Raw genomic sequence first — 14,728 nt, forward strand, 5'->3', positions numbered from 1 at the left:
ATTCGAGAGGCACTGGGCTGCTTCTCGAATCCTCCGAGCACACTGCTAGAATTCAATAAACACAACAAGAACGAGCAGAGCCATCTCTGCTGGGCCCTGACATCGATCCCGCCCTGTCTACGGGTGCTCCCGCCTAACCTGACAAAGATCTCATCCCACCGGCATCTCTGCAGCAATCAAACGCCCTAGATTCTCGTCACTCGATCCGTCTGCTGCTTCCACTTCTGGGCAGACATCAGCCCTCACCCCAGTGCGCCAGTGTCCACTCGTGGGGAAATGAACCATGCAGGAGATCTCTCCTTCAGGGTGGAGTTCCGCGTCCTGCCAGCTGCGGACGAGATGCTGTGGGCATGGTGCATTGGCAGTGGCGCGGTGTCAACAGGCCGGTTTAATTGCAGAAGAGAAGTATGGAACCATTACGTGGTCGAGGCTGGAGCCCAGTCGAGAGTCTTTCGAGTGTGGGCGAAGAAGACGTACTTATCAGAGACAGCCCAAGCCGGGACGCGCGGCAGCTTTGTACGAGGCTGGAGAGCATTTAATTTTCCAGTGGGTGGTTTTGCTAACAGAAATATCCCCAGTCCTTTCTTCTGGGCTGGCTGTTCTTTAAAATGCTCTCAGCGCTCGGCTGCGCTGCTGTTCAATGGGAGCTTGGTCACTGACTTCCGCACCAGCAGGCCAATCCCGCTCAGCCCTTTGATTAATAATTGAAATCTCTTTTAAGGCCAGTTAAGAACCCAGGGCCCCTTATACTATCTTGTCCTTCCTGTCCAGAGGCGAGAGGGGAGGTCACGTTACCAGGATGTGCTTTAGGTCTGTCTAGTCATATCAGATTTGGGAGACTTGATGGCTCGAGGGTCTGTCGTGGGCCTGCAGGCAGCCAGCAGATCCCACCCGGGGGGTTTGTGATGGAGAGATGTTACCAGCTGAGGGCAGCTTGACAAGAGGTTGGCCCAGTGGGTAGGGTGCTCGGAGGGGACTTGGAAGAGGGGGTGTGATCCTTTGTCCACCACTGATTTCCTGTGTGACTTTTCCTGTGTGCCACTTAGCCTCTCTGTGCTACTAACACCTCACAGGGGTGTTCGGTGGATAAACACCGTAAGGATTGTGAGGGGTGCAACTACTGTGGTAATGGGAGCCAGAGAAGAACCTTAGCCAGACTGTCGGCTTTCTCGGCTGGGATCCGTTCTGTGGATCATGCATGCTAGGTTCTACTCCAGTTATATACCTGAGCTTGCATGCTCCCTTCCTGCGTCTGTCCATCACCTTGCACGCTGATGAATGCATAGTTAAAGTATCACAGTAATATGTAGCTCTCCAAGTGTTTTACAAAGGAGATCACGCTCTTTCTTCCCATTTTACAGAAGGGGGAAACTGAGGCACAGAGAGGTCAAGTGACTTGCCCAAGGCTATCCAGCAGCAGAGCTAGGAATATAATTGAGGTCTCCTGAGCCCCAGTCCCGTACTTTGTCCACAACCAATTATTCCCTGGTGAGCCACCTGCAGAGGGTCTCCTTCCCGGTCAGATACCCCCTGGCCCATACACAACAGTGGGAAGAAAGAGAGTGATCTCCTTTGTAAAACACTCTGGAACCCGTGCCAGGGGAAGAAGTGGTGCAGAGGGAGGCATCTTGTCTTCCCCCAGACACATCAAACTGCAGGGAGTCTGCCCGAAAGGTCGTGGATTCTACGGCAGCATGACTCCAGTGGAACTGTGCTGCCCAAAGCGAACAGCTGGGTGGGCATAGATCTCAGAGGAGATCTATGGAGATCTGGAGAGGCAGAGCAAACCCTAGCTCCCAGGAGAGTCCACCAGGGGACTCCGATGGAATTGTGGTGGGGCAAACGCCTATCAGGGCGGCAGGACAGCAATACTGAGCGACAGCTTCAGCAATGAAGAGACTTTTGCCACTTCCATACCGACGGGCTTCGGCCGTCCTTGTTGTCTGTCCCATGACTGCGATTGTTTTGCAGTTTCCTCGCCTGCCATGGCTGCAGCATGGCACCTGGAAACCGAACGTGCTTTCTTCCTTGCACTCCTTAAAGTCAATGGAGACTTAACTGAAAGCAGGACTGGGCTGGAAAACTTTTATTAGGAGAATGACAATTCTTCAGGAGTCTCTAATACATTTATTGGAAGAGCTTAAAGCATTTTACAAATGTTGCATAAGACTCACGACTCTTCTGTGGGGACCAGCCACATTAATACAGTGTTACAAGTTGGTAAACTGAGGCACATGTTGGTGACTGTGCTCTACTGACATGCTGGAGGCATGAGTCTAAACAGCTGCTCAGCGAGTGCACAAACCAATGGCCAGGAACAAGCAGAAGGAACTCCAGGGGCACCATTTATTCCCCATATCATTCAGTTTCACAGGGCAGCTCTGCCTCATTGACTCTCCATCTCTTTTCCCATCTCAGCTGCAAGATTCTCGCCCCTCACTTGCCTCAGTTCACTCTACAGGGTTTGGAGGCTGCAGCTGCCATGAATAAGGCTCTAGCTGCATTACGCTGCAATCTACAATTACCTGCACCAAAGTGGGTGGCTCTCTCCAGTGCCGAAAATGCCACGGGGGCGGTTTCCATGGCGTGCACGCGAGTGTGAGCGAAGGATGGGCTGGCTAAATACAGCTCATAGGCAGTGCCAATCAATCAAAAACAGCTGAGGCTCTTCTGTCTGCCTCCCAGCTGGGACTCCCCTTTACCATGGGCGGCAGGTTTGTATAATGTTTGGTGGTGCCCAGAATGGGTCCAAGCAGAGTTGTCCTGTCCATAGGACGGACCGGGGCAACCACCCTGGGCCCCACACTTTGGGGGGCCTCCACGCTTCAAGGGCTGCGAGTTCCAGGGCAACCTGGGGGGCTAGCGGGGGACCTGGCTCCGCTCCACTCCACCCCACCCCGCTGGCTCCTGGCATCACTTGGGGGAGGGGGTGGAATCCGTAAAGAAGCGGGGCGGGGGCTTGGGGGAAGGGGTGGAATGGGGGTGGGGAGGGGGCATGGTGGCGGAGCAGGGGCGGGCTGGGACCGGGTCACTTGCTGCTGCCAGTGCCAGGCGCCCTGCTAACTCCCAGGCCCCCCTGGACCCCGCATCCCCCTGAAGCACGGGGCCCCCAGAACACAGGGCCCGGGGTGGTTGCCCCGGTCTGTCCTATGGATGGGACAGCTCTGAAAATATCAGCCCAAACATTGATGGAGCTGGGCCCACGTTCCTGAATATTGGTGGAGCACAGGCACCATGGACCCATATAACTCGCCGCCTATGCCCTTTACAACACGGAGTCCTGTTGGGCTGCAAACCTGCAGGCCCTGCGGAGAACCAAAGTCTCATGAGAATGAGCTCTGTTCCTTTAAATACTGATCAGCCAAACATGAGCTCCCAGGGTGACTCTGTTTCCAAAAGAGCTAATGCAATCCTGGGATGCATCAACAGGGGAATCGCAAGCAGGAGCAGAGACGTTATTTGACCTCTGTATTTGCCCCTGGTGTGATCGCTGTGGGAATACCGGGTCCAGTGCCGGTGCCCCACCGCTCAAGAAGGATGTTGATACATTGGAGAGGGGTCAGAGAAGAGCCACGAGAATGATTAAAGGATTAGAGACCTGCCTTCTGGCCAGGGCCACCCAGAGGATTCAGGGGGCTCCTGCCACCGAATTGCCGCTGAAGACCCGGCACTTCGGCGGTGGGTCCCGGGGCAGAAGGACCCCCAGCTGTGGGTCTTCGGGGCACTTCGGTGGCAGGTCCCAAAGCAGAAGGACCCCCCGCCGCTGAATTGCCACCAAAGACCTAGAGCAGAAGAAGCTCCGGGGGCCCCGCGAGTGGGGGCCCCCAGAGCGGCCCCGAACAACTCTCGTGGGGGCCCCTGTGGGGCCTGGGGCAAATTGCCCCACTTGCCCCCCCCCAGGTTGCCCTGCTTATGGCAGTGGACTCAAGGAGCTCAATCTATTTAGCTTAACAAAACGAAGGTTAAAGGGTGAGTTGATCACAGTCTATAAGTGGGGGAACAAATATTTAATAATTGGCTCTTCCGCCTCGCAGAGAAAGGTCCCCCAGGATCCAATGGCTGGAAGTTGCAGCTAGACAAAGTCCGACTGGAAATAAGGTGACATTTCCAGCGGGGAGGGTAATTAACCATTGGAACAACTTAGCAAGGGCCGTGGTGGATTCTGCATCGCTGACGATGTTTAAATCAAGACTGGCTGTTTGAAGCTCTGCTCTAGGAGTTACTGTGGGGCAGGTCTCTGCCCTGTGCTATACAGGAGCTCAGACTAGATTATCACAACGGTCCCTTCTGGCCTTGGGATCCATGAATCTGTGATATAATAGCTGCTGTATTTGGGCTTGCTCTTGCAGGCCAGCACCAACACTCCCATTGACTTGAACAATGGGGGCCCATGACACCAAATTAAGGAAGGACCCTGTGAAACCCTGGCACCCCACTATTCACCACTGTCAGTAATTAGGATACATTTTGTACAAAGTCTGCCTTGTGAGCTGTCATTGTAAAAGTCTTGGTCTGCTGGACATGAATACCTCGTTGGATTGCATGTGCTATCGCCGTCTGGGAAGTTCTGAAGCTGGCTATGTAGGTGTTACTGAAACATGCCGTGAGGGTGAAAACACCCCCAAGCAGCCTTTCAGGTGCAAGAGTAACAGGACCAAACAATGTTAATGGCTCCTTGAGGAAATGCACACGAGCACCAGGGTTACCCAGGAGCTGTGTACAGAGACAGCACCACACCACGGGAACTGTCTGACCCAGGTCACAGCAAAGGAGCTTTGCAGCAAGTGGGGAGAAGATATAAAAGGGGCACAATGACATCATGGGGGCACCTCACTCTCCCTGCAACCACACACCTGGAAACACCTGAGGAACAAAGACTGAACGGGGGGAAATGATGATCATAGATCATAGAACAGATGGTCCCAGGCTAAGGGATTTCTAGCCTCTGTATGAAAACCTGGGAACCCCACGCTGAAAAGCCAAGGGAGCTTGTGCCTTAAGAATCTGCCAGCCCGTGTATCACTCAGGGTGAGAAGTGTGTTAAGCTCAGTTTGTGGTTTTGTTTATTCACTAGGTGATCTGCTTTGATCTGTTTGCTAGCACCTAGAATCTATTCTTTTGTAGTTAATAAACTTATTGTATGTTTTAATCTAAACCAGTGAGCTTTGACGGCAGTGCTTGGGGGAAATCTCTGCTCGGTTACCATGTGTGTGCATTGTCCTTGTCACACTGAGGGAGAGGCGGACCAAGTATTAAACCCACATACTGGCCAGATTTGACCAGGGCATGTACTGCTCTGGGGTCCCTGGCTGGGAAATCCTGCCTGTAACTGCAGCTGGGTGTGTCCCTACCTGTGTGAATGCTGGTGAAAGTGCAGACTGAAGGGCTTTGCAGCTTGTCACAGCAGCACAGTGTGAGAGGGAGCCCAGGCTGGTGGGTCAGGGGGCTCAGTGGTACCCCAGTTCCAGGTGGCACCCTGTGGGGAACCCGTCACAGACCGCAACCGTCCATTTTAGGGCTTTCAAAAATGCTGGAGGGGGCAACCTCCGAAGGCTCAGGATTTGGGTTTGTTTTGGATCAGTGCCCCAGAGTTGGGATGTTTCTCTGAACTATCCCAGCTGCTCAAACCTGCGACAATGGGCTGCAGATCTCACCAAAGCAGACTCATTTCAAAGATCCCCAGCTCCCCTCTTTCTGGCGCCAGCCAGGAATACCAAGGCAGGTGCCTCTTTTTGTGGGATTCCATCACGTCCCATCCCAGCTAGAACCCCGAGCTCACGGAGACGGGAGACGATTCAATAGCAACCCAAAAGGTTCGTTTTGAGAGCTGTGATTGTAACCAACCTGCTTCACCCACAGAAGGGACAGGCCAGCTGTGTGGCCAGCCTGCCCGTGTGCTCTGGCAACTCCTGGTTCTGGGAATGGCTCCTCGGAGGTCACTGCGGAGCAACAAAACAGCCCTGAGGCTACTCAAGTGGTGCCAGGTCCGAAACTGCCTCTGGCCAACCCCAGGACTGGGGTGGAATAAAAGCTCCCCCTGCTCTGCACCGAGCTCTCCACCTCCGGCTCTGTGGCCTGCCTGCCGTTTAGCAGCATCAGGGTAGCGTGGGAATTGTGCGGCTTTCTCCTGGAGTATAAAATATTTTCTTCAAGCTGTTTCAGGGGTGGGGTGCTAACTGCTTTTCACTTGCAAAATAATAGTCTGATAAAGCATGTGTGTGAAATGCCTGAATTTCAGGCTGCATTAAGTGAAAAAGCTTTTACCAGCAAGCTGAGCTGGACAAAGCATTCCTTTGTCTCCACCTTACCTTTGTCTGTGGGCTGATATGAATTCCTATACAGCTGTATCCTGCCAGGGATCCGCAGGCATCTCTGTGCAGCAGATTGGAACTCGTGGGTTCTATTTTCTCACCGGTCCCTTTGTTAAATTTGCATTTGACTGAGAATTAAAATGTGCAGTGATAAGAGCACAGCTTGATCAATGAGGTTTTACACTGGTGGCCACTGAGCCTTGAAGAGTCATTCTGCTCCTCGAAGTGGCTCCGCAAGATATCATTGCGGGGGGTGGGGGGGGCGTTTTGACACCCTGGGCAATCTGCTCTGTTTACACACCAAGTAATGCAGTCCAATCCTTAGGCTATGTCCACGCCGCACACCAGTGGCAGCGGCACGTAGGGAACGTGTACACGGCCCAGGGAGAAGCAAGCTGCGTCCACTCTGCGGCATGTAGCTACACGTGTCTGTGACAGGCTCTGGCAAGGGGGAAGCAGCGAGGAAAGCAGCAGGCCGCTGCTGGAGCCTTTCACTGCGGTGAGAAAAGGCTCCGGCAAGGAGAAGGTAGCGGGGAAAACCACTGCAGTAGGGAAGGACATAAATAGCAGCATCGAGGGGGGAGGCACTGCTGGGGCACGTAGGGAGGTGTGGAGGGTATATACCAGGGGTGGGCAAACTTTTTGGCCCGAGGGCCACATCTGGGTATGGAAATTGCATGGTGGGCCATGAATGCTCACAAAATTGGGGGTTGGTTTGCAGGAGGGTGAGGGCTCCGGCTCTGGCTGCGGGCTCTGGGGTGGGGCTGGAGATGAGGGGTTGGGGGTGCAGGAGGGTGCTCTGGGCTGGGACCAAGGGGTTCGGAGGGCAGGAAGGGGATCAAGGCTGGGGAAGGGGTTTGGGGCATGGGAAGGGGTCAGGGGTGTAGGCTCTGGGTGGCGCTTACCTCAGGCAGCTCCCAGAAGCAGCGGCATGTCCCCCCTCTGGCTCCTATTCAGAGGTGTGGCCAGGGGCTCTGCGTGTTGCCCTGTCCGCAGGCGCCACCCCTGCAGCTCCCATTGGCCGTGGTTCCCAGCCAATGGGAGCTGCGGGGGCAGTGTGCAGAACACCCTGGCTGCCCCTATGCATAGGAGTCGAAGGGGGGACATGCCGGCTGCTTCCAGGAGCCGCATGGAGTAGGGCAAGCCCCTGACCCCGCTCCCCGTCTGGAGCTCAAGGGCCAGATTAAAATGCCTGGAGGGCCAGATGCAGCCCCCAAGCTGTAGTTTGCCCACCCCGGGGTTCAGGCATGTCTTTATTCTACTCGCCTAAGCAGTGCCTCTCTGTCTACACTGCTACTTATACCGTGCTAGGGGCCTGTGCAGCACACGTACTCTACGCGCCTCTGTACACAGCATGCAGTGTAGCCGTGCCCTTGGAAGTGCTGAACCCCAAGGCCCTGATTCAGGAAAGCACTTACACGTGTGCTTCCATCAATGGGATTTACGCACCTGCTTCAAGTTAACCGTAGGTGTAGTGCCTTCCTCAGGCAGGGCCCATGGGTTGCAGATGAAGCCGATGGGAACTGTAGGTGCTCAGCAGCTCTGAAAAAATCAGGGCCACACTTCGAAAGCTAGATAACTGCCAGCCCTGCAAACTCCACCAGCCTCAGAAGCGTGTCCGGGTTAGGATTTAAAGATGTCAGGTACACGTTAGCGTTATGTTCACCGCACACACAGAGCAGATAGATTAAAACATCAAATACTCTTGCTAGAAAGTTGTGCCGGGGCCCTGCTATTGACCCCAGGTCTGCCGGGTCCCTAAACAGCTTTGCTAGCCTCCAAGCCCTAACGGTGTGTTAACCACGGCCCCTGCCCAACAGCTGCTCCAGGCCTGCAGCGCCCAACAGTCACATCCGAGGCCCCTGATTGACTGGACACACGGGATTTTCATTGGATACTGGACTATGGAAAGATCCCAGAAGGAAGAGGAAGCTGTTTGAGCAGCCGGTCATTGCCCACTGCTTGCTGCTCGACCGCCTTTGCGTGACCTCACCTCAGCACCCTACTGCCTCGCCTGAGCCTATTGCACTTGACCCTGCCCTGCTGCCAAAACCAGAGAGAGACAAAACAGGCTGCTCCCAAAGGCAGCAAGGCACAACTTCTTTTAGACTGGGTCTTTCCAGACTAACTCTGGTTGCACGATTTCCTACGGAGCCCCCTGTCCTGCAAGAGGGCCCAGGAAACCCTTCACAATTAAAGTAACAGCCTACAATTCCAACAGGTTTCCAATGCACCACATTTAGCACATGCTAAATTGGTCAAGTGAAAGCCTTGGCTCTCTGCAGTCTTTAATGTGACTGACTGATCTAGATCAGCAGTTCTCAAACTGTGGGTCAGGACCCCAGAGTGGGTCGTGACCCCGTTTTAATGGGGTCACCAGAACTGGCTCAGACTTGCTGGGGCCCGGGGCCAAAGCTTGAGCCCCACCTCCTGGGGCCAAAGCCGAAGCCCAAGGACTTCAGCCCGGGGTGGTGGGGCTCAGACTTTGGCGCTCCTAACCCAGGGTGGCAGGGCTCGGGCGGGCTCAGGTCTTGGTCCCCCCTCCCGGGGTTGGGTCGTGATTTTTGTTGTCAGAAGGGGGTCGCGGTGCAGTGAAGTTTGAGAATCCCTGGTCTAGATAATACTTAGTCCTGCCATGAGTGCAGGGGACTGGACTAGATGACCTCTCGAGCTCCCTTCCAGTCCTGTGACTTAGCCTGACACGGTGCCTCTTCCCATCTAGACTTCTCAGATGTGCTGGCTACCCCGTTGTAACACTGCACCTTTTATTCCAGCCTAAGACAGGCCTGAGAGCCAGGCTACCTTTGTTCTCCTTCTGGCGATAATAAAGGTGAAGCAGATCTTCATATACGTCTGTCTGATCCCATTGTCTACAAACTCTGTCCCCACGTACACCTGCGCAGCTCCACTCAGTCAAATGGGCCTGTGTGAATGTAAGCGAGTGGAGAATCTGGCCCCGCGACTGGAATTTTATCATCAGTTCTGTTCGTGGGTGGGGGACGATTAAGTCGTTGGGGGAGGCTAGCCCTCGGCCCCTCCCTCCTCTTCCATTGCCCCCTCCCCTGCTGGAGCCCAGAGCATCCCCCCGCGGTTGCCGGCCCCACCATGCGCCCCCAGCCCTGGGCAAGTGGCTTGGCCCCAGCACCTCAAGCTCCAGAGGGGCAGCCAGACGGTGCCATCCCAGCGCTCCCAACCACAGGTGCCGACTCCATAGGTGCTCCGGGGCTGGAGCACCCACGGGGAAAAATGAGCGGGTGCTTGGCACCCACCGGCAGCCAAGCTCCCCCCATCCCCGCCTCGCCTCCTGCCCCCCTCCCAAGAACGCCGCGTCCCCACTCCCCCGCCCCCGCTGCCTAACAGCTGTTTGGTGGCACTTAGGACTTTCCGGGGGGTGGGGAGAAGCGGGGATGCAACATGCTCAGGGGAGGAGGCGGAGAAGAGGCAGGGCAGGGGTGGGGAATTGGGGCAGGGGGTGGAACGGGGGTGGGAAGGGTTGGAATGGGGGCAGGGCGAGGGCGGTGCAGCGGCAGGAAGAGGTGGGATGGGGCGGGCGGGGTCAAGCACCCACCGGGCAGAGGGAAAGTCGGTGCCTATGCTCCCAACCACAGCCCCAGGCCTCGCGAGCACCGGCCCCAGTGTGCCTGCCCCAGTCCCAGCCTCTGGGCCATGGAAGAGCAGGAAGCAAACTGGAAGCAGGCAGGAGGGGGCCTAGGAGTGGAGCGTGGGCGGGGCCATGCCAGGTGGTTTGGAGAGGCACAGCCTCCCCCGACTATCATACCTGCTGCCCGTGGTTCTGCTGATGACGTTTGAATGACAGTAGAATCCAGCTCCCTGGATTCATCGGGAACGACAATGGATCCGCCTCGTGAAATAGCTGGGCTGGCTCTGCAGGGTGAAACAGAGTCGAAAGCATCAGTAGCTTATTCTAAAGTCAACATTTAGGACTCTGAATACACACAGGGAGCAGTTCTGTTAAGATCTTTTCAGAGGAGCAATACACTCTCAGCCTGTCATCTACGACTGAAAGCTAAGCAGTTCCCACCATTCTGGGGTATTATTATTTATTAAGAACATAAGACCAGCCAGACTGGGTCAGCCCAGGGTCCATCTAGTCCAGAATCCTGTCTTCTGACAGCGGCTAATGCCAGCTGCTTCACAGGGAGTGAACAGAACAGGGCAATTATCGAGTGATCCGTCCCCTGTCTTCAAGTCCCATCATCTGGCAGTCAGAGGCTTAGGGACTCCCAGAGCATGAAGTTGCTCCATGAACTTAGGTCGTTCTTTTCTGAACCCAGTTATACTTTTGGCCTTCACAACACCCCCAGCACTGAGTTCCACAGGTTGACTATCACTGGTTGGTGAAATTGAAGTACAGAACTTCATAGCCAATTTGGGACTTGTGCTCTGGTTCCTAACAGTCTGCCCTGAGGTTGATACCAATGCTCATGAGGTGCTGCAGGCAACTTTTTAGGGACAATGGGTAAAAGAATCTGTGCCCACTAGGGCATATTCCCCTCCAGAGCCTGGAATGGAACCCAGCATCCTGAGTCTTACCCTTCCTCTGCTGTCAGCAAAGATCAGTGAAACCCAACCGAAAGCATGGGGCTCACCCCTCACTTGTGCTGGGCCCCATAGCAGGAGCCAGCCTGCAACTACTGTAATTACTCAGGGCTAGTCTACACTTACGAGCCGGGTCAACGCGGTGAGTTCGACTTCTCGGAGTTCGAACTATCGCGTCTAATCTGGACGCGATAGTTCGAACTCCGGAAGCGCCGCGGTCGACTCCGGTACTCCACCACTGCAAAAGGCGGTGGCGGAGTCGACCTTGGAGCCGCAAACTTCGATTCCGCGGCGTCTGGACGGGTGAGTAGTTCGAACTAGGGTACTTCGAATTCAGCGTCGCTATTCACGTAGCTGAATTTGCGTACCCTAGTTCGACCCCGCTTCTTAGTGTGGACTAGCCCTCAGTTAGCTAACGTGGTAGAGCTCTGTGTGGTGGAGCTAAAGGTTCCACGGCTGATGAGCCACTTGGGAGTCAATATGATGCCACTTGCTGGAGTTTCTGGGTTTTCAGTTTGCTTTTTAAAAAATCTACAAAATTACACACAAAACCCTCGGTTAGAAGAACATTTTAAGGTTGCCATGTCAAGCACTCCTGTGGAAAAAGCCGCCAGGGGATTACATCATTATAGACTGTACCATGATGTGTACACACAAGGGGGCCAAATTAAATTGCACGGGAAACTTTAATTATGGCACTTCCTAAGTTTTAAGTGCTTGACTCAGCAACCTTAAGAATGTTCTTTTAGCCGCAGATTTTCACGTGTAATTATGTATTTATGGTAGCAAGCATTATGTACTGCAGGGATCGGCAACCTTCGGCACGCAGCCCATCAGGGTAAGGTGCTGGCGGGTCACCCAATGAAATTAATAGGCAGCCTGTTTAATACAAACAAGTGGAAGTAGTTTTTCACATAACACACAATTAACCTGGGGAACTCATTGCCATGGGATGTTGTGATGGCCAAAAGTATAACTGGGTTTAGAAAAGTTCATGGTGGATGGTTCCATCAACCATTATTAGCCAAGCTGGTCAGGGATATAACTCCATGCTCAGGGTGATCCTACACCTCTGACTGCCAGAAGTCAGGAAGGGAACACAGGGATGGATCTCTCCAAAATTGGCCTCTTCTGTATACTCCTCCTGAAGCTCTAGTACTGGCCACTGTTGGAGATAGGATACTGGGCTAGACAGACTGTATAGCAGTTCTTATGTTATTAACCTTTCACAAAAAACGCTCTGTGGATGGGTATTGATCAATCACTTCCTCTTTGACTCCCACATGTCTTCCATGGCCCTGAACTCTCCTGATTTTCCTCCTAATTCTCTGGCAGCTTCTTCAGTGATTCCCTTGCTGGCCCCTCTTTTTCACCTCTCTGCCTGATCCCCCTCTTCTGCTATGCTTTGTCCTCTCAAGGGCTTCTGCAGCTATCATCCCCATTCTAATGAGACTCAAACCTCTCTCCCAACATGGATCTAGAGCTGGGAAGAGAATTCCACTTAGCAGAGGATCTTGATATTTCAAAATCTGGTTTCATTCCAAAAACTTCAAAATTCTCTGCAAAAACGAATGGAGGCCCTGAGCTGCGGACCCTGGAAGTCCCGGGATCCCTGCTCCGAGGCAGTCCAGCAGGCATGTAGCCGAGGAGCTGGGAGTAGGGTGACCAGACAGCAAGTGTGAAAAATTGAGATGGGGGTGGGAGGTAATAGGAGCCTATATAAGAAAAAGACCCCAAAATTGGGACAGTCCCTATAAAATCGGGACGTCTGGTCACCCTAGCTGGGAGGAACCAGGCAGGATTCCCTCAGAACTATGTTGAAATTGAACCGGCTCTGCCAAACTTTCAGATTTGGACAAACTGGAAAATTCCAATGGAAAAAAAATTGAATCTAAATGTGACCCTTCTGCCCGGTGGGGCCAGCAGCAACTAGTGCTGGATTTAATATCGAGGGGTTCCTTTTCAACACTACAATACAGAACTGGCTCGAGCCCCCACTGCTGGGTGCCTCTGAGAGGCAACACTTCCCCCTTGCAAGCACAGGGTCTGAGTGTAGAAAAGAAACTTTTAATGAAAGGAGGGAAGTCACCCAACATTAATTAGGGAAAATGCCACAAGCGGGATTCATAATCATAACACTGTGAGCAGGACGCCCACCCCGGAGTGCGTGGGGCAGAGCCTTCTGCCTCATGTTCCTGAGTGCTACAACCAACAACAGTTCCTTTACTATAACCCCCTCTCCTCCCTCACCACACCCCATTCACAGGGTCAGGGAGGACCTGGGTTCAGAGGTGCATATGGGCAGGAGCAGTGCCAGGGTTTCTGGCGCCCTAGGCAGAATTCGGGGGCGGCATTTTGTGCGCTTCCCATGGGGCGCACGGGAGCTTCCAGTTCCACTCCCATTGCGCCGCCAAAGAAGGACCCTCCACCGAAATGCCGCAGGCGACAGCAGCAGTCATTGAGCTGCTCAATTGCCTGCCGCTATTTTCCGCGGCACGTCGGCAGCAGGTCCTTCTTCAGCGGCGCGACGGGAGCGGAACCGGAAGCTCCCGCGCGCCCCGTGGGGAGCGCACAAAATGCTGCCCCCCAAATCCTGGCGCCCTAGGCGACCGCCTAGGGTTGCCTGATGGAAGCGCCGGCCCTGCATATGGGTGAGTTCCCCTCCCACCTGGGGAAGAAGGCATCTTGCTTGCTCTGCCATCTGAGCACTTGCTCTGCCTGGCAGCCCTGCCAGCCACGGTTCCTCGCCACTGGCTGCCCTCCCAGCCACGGTTCCTGGCCGCCCCACCAGCCGATTGCTTGCCACGTTCACCGATCGCACCCACCAGCTGCCTTCTGCTGCCACCTGCCTCTCTGCTGTGACCTCAGCAGGTCAGTCTCTTAGTGATTAGCTCTCAGAAACACCACAAATCATTTCAGTTCTCAACGAATACTTAACATAACAAAGGCTACTAATGAAGCCTATTTACCTTTATTTTTGAACAATGGGAACACATTAAACCAGACCACAGACCCTTAGAGAGAGTCCACATCTCCTGGCTAAGATACCTGCCCCCATCCCTCTTATTTTTGGGGTCTGGCTTCAAGCCTCTGGCTTAACAAGGTCCTTTCAACTGAGGGTGACCCCCTCATTTGGGACAGGTTAAGCACAATTCTGCTCCCCTTTATCCATTCGATAAAGAGCAGCACGGCTTTATGTGCTGGATACCTATGCAGAGCAGGTGTGTTCATGTAAATACAGTTTGCTCCTGAAATCTCTCCCCTTCCAAACCAGCTGTCAGGGGAGATTCAGACCCTGCTTACATTAATTCTGCTGTTCAGCTCTGCTGTCTAGCGGCTGACTGTCTTTCTGGCATTTCCAGCCTCCAGCTCATAGCAAAACCAGAGCTCTTCATTCCTCCTGCCAAACACTTTGGTGGGTCGCCATGGCACTTCGGGGCTAATGTAGTAGGGAGCTTTGGCGGGGTGGGGCTCATGGCTCTTTGGGGTTGGGATACCAGGGGTTCTTCAGATGGAAGGGGGGGGGGGCTCATGTTTCTTTAGAGGTGGGGGAAAGCTCTCCTGGCTCTTTGGGGCTGAGATCTGGAGTCCTGGGGGGATTCAGCTCTTTGGGTCTTGTCTTGAGTCCATGAGGCTGTGTGCGTGTGTGTGTGTGCGCGCGCGCAGGGCAGCTCATGGCTCTGGGGGATGTGTATGTGTGTGTGGGGGGACTCATGGTTCTTGGGGGGGAGTCCAGGGGGCTCTGTGTGTGGGGACTCATGGTTCTTGGGGGGGAGTCCAGGGGGCTCTGTGTGGGGGGACTCATGGTTCTTGGGGGGAGTCCAGGGGGCTCTGTGTGGGGGGACTCATGGTTCTTG

Source organism: Mauremys mutica, chromosome 3 (genome assembly GCF_020497125.1).
Source record: "Mauremys mutica isolate MM-2020 ecotype Southern chromosome 3, ASM2049712v1, whole genome shotgun sequence".
Lineage (NCBI taxonomy): Eukaryota > Metazoa > Chordata > Testudines > Geoemydidae > Mauremys > Mauremys mutica.